Source organism: Athene noctua, unplaced genomic scaffold, assembly GCF_965140245.1.
Source record: "Athene noctua unplaced genomic scaffold, bAthNoc1.hap1.1 HAP1_HAP1_scaffold_125, whole genome shotgun sequence".
NCBI lineage: Eukaryota > Metazoa > Chordata > Aves > Strigiformes > Strigidae > Athene > Athene noctua.
The window spans coordinates 260001-262500 of NW_027437602.1; the positions used below are offsets into that span (position 1 = coordinate 260001).

The 2500-nt window shown below is 44.2% G+C and overlaps 1 pseudogene; it reads right to left on the reverse strand.

The window, feature by feature from the left end:
- LOC141955137 (28S ribosomal RNA) overlaps positions 1-2500 on the reverse strand; it is an 8724-nt pseudogene that overhangs the window by 2775 nt on the left and 3449 nt on the right.

The window sequence follows — 2500 nt, forward strand, 5'->3', positions numbered from 1 at the left end:
ATCTGTCATTTTGTCAAGTAATTTTGGTTTGGTTATACCTATCCAGGGGTCAATGTACAGTCCGAGATATTTCTCGGTGTTGTTTGGGTGTATCATGTTGAGGGGAATGCCTTTGATAGTCCATGGGGGACAGTCATTGATGGTATATGAGTCTTTTGTCGGCTTGATGTAAAAGCCGTGACATTTTTCCCCTTGCGTTTTGAGACCTGTCAGATCACAGAATATTCTAACAATGTCCAGGTTCTTTTGCATCCCCTCCCAAGAACTACTTAGTAATACTAAATCATCGGCAAATGCCATAGTTGTTATTTGCTTCGTGTGGTGCTGATAACCAAGACCTTCCTCTTCGAGTTTGCACAAGAGAGGATCTATAGCTAGGTTAAATAGGATCGGAGACATCGGATCACCCTGTTTAACACCGATCTGAATCCTAATAGGCTCTGACTGCTCCTTCTTCGTATCAATATATGTTTTGGTATTCTTGTACATGTTAGAGATGAGGTTGATGATGTGATTATCAACCCCTTTCTGTTTCAGAACTTCTATTATGTGGGCGTGGCTGACGGTGTCGAAGGCTTTGGCAATGTCGACAAATACCACTCCCAGGGGCCGTCGTTCAGTCTTAGCATGTCTTATCAGTAACTTCAGGAGCTTCAGGTTTTCAGAACATCCTGATGATCTTATAAATCCCCTCTGTCTCGGATTGATCGGGCATGCTTTTGTTATTCTCGCTGTCAGGATCCTAGAGAACAGCCTCAGGACTATCGATCCGATGGTAATTGGTCGCCAGTTGTTGATGTCGGTCTGACGCTCTTGTAAGGCTGATTTAGATATTAATACAGTTCTACATTCCTTGATGACATCTGGAATGGCGCCTGATAACAGCCACAGGTTGAATAGTTCCATCAGCTGTGTGTGATCCGGATCCATCCCCACGAGGTGCCTCAGATCTAATCCGTCCGGCCCTGGGGCTGCATGCTTACTCATCTCTTTGATGTTTTTCTTGATCTCCTTGCTTGTGATCATAAGTTCGAAGGCGGTGTTGTCTGATCTGCCCCTCGAGAAGAAGCCACCTAGACCCTGAAACGATCCTGTTGTTTCCCATCTCGTTTGGAAGGTCTTGTGTAGTTCTGCCAGAGGGATGTTGCATCTCAAGGACTCCACATCATCCAGTATGATACTGGCCAGCTTCCTTCTGTCCATTTGGAATAGGCGCTGGAACCTCAGGAACTGTCCCCTTTTCCTAGCTCTCTTCTTCATCCACTCCGTTGATGTTTTTTCAGGGTGGGCTTTTCGGGTCACCTGGTGCTTCTTCTCTTGGGTGGCCTTTGTTTCTTGAGATAGGTCAAGGCGAGATGAGAAGCAGGTCTCAAATGAATCTTCAATTAGGTCGGCCGCATTGCCATCACTATCGAGCACCTTCCTGAATATGTCATGGAGAATGGGCAGCTTTTGTGATGTTATCCATCTTGAAACTGTTCTCTCATACTGAGTTCTTATACCTTCTGCAACAGGGTGTTCATCAGTCTCTCCAGCTGTTTCCAGGTGTTGTACCCAGTCTTGGCTATCATCTTCTACTTCCGCTAGAGATTTTTTGTGAAGGTCTCGTCTCTTGTCACTAATTTGTTTTGGTGTTTTAGATGGAATATGTTCTGCAATGAGTTTATTGATATCTTTGGCCCCCTTGTATTGTTGATCTAATTTGATTAATAGGGCGACTTCTTCTTCTGACCAGCATTTTTTATGTAGTCCCCTAGCAGAGCTTTCTTTTGGACGGGATGCCGCGATACGTTCCTGATTACGAAGTATGGGGTGGGCCAGACGTTTATGCTGTCCTAATCCTATTTTAGTTGTAAATATTTTATTGCATTCCTCACATGAAAAGCCACTCACTGGCTCCTTATTTACAGCCCCTTTACATTTGGGGACATGACATGCTATACTTTGGTGTTTCTCATTAATTCTACCACATTTACTACATTCAAATAAGATCTTTCTTTTCCCGTGGGTTCTCTGCAGGTGTTCTATTAATGATGATATTTTATTAAGTATAGTTTTACAATATGGACAAGAATGTTCTTTGGACGGAATTTTAAGTACCGGTGTATTGGGTACGGGTGTGCTATTGGAATGAGGAGGAGACGATGGAGGGTCTGGTTGAACCATGGCCGGTGGTGGTATGGGGTCCCCCTCCCCCTCAGTGACCCTTCTTTTATTAATCCTGGGTCCCGAAGGGGAAGGTTCCCCATCCCCCTCCGGTAGCATGGCTAAACCTTGCGGAGACGGTTGAGCCATGTCCTTTGGTGATATGGAGTCCCCCTCCACTCCAGCAGCCCTTCCTTTATTGATCTTGGGCTCTGGAATGGAAGGTTCCCCATACACCTCGGGAAACAAAGCTAAACCATCATATTGTGTATTGGTGATGTCATTATCATTATACTCATTTGAATTGAATATTGTTATGTTTGCTAAATTTACCGTTTCCTCTTTTGAATTAATT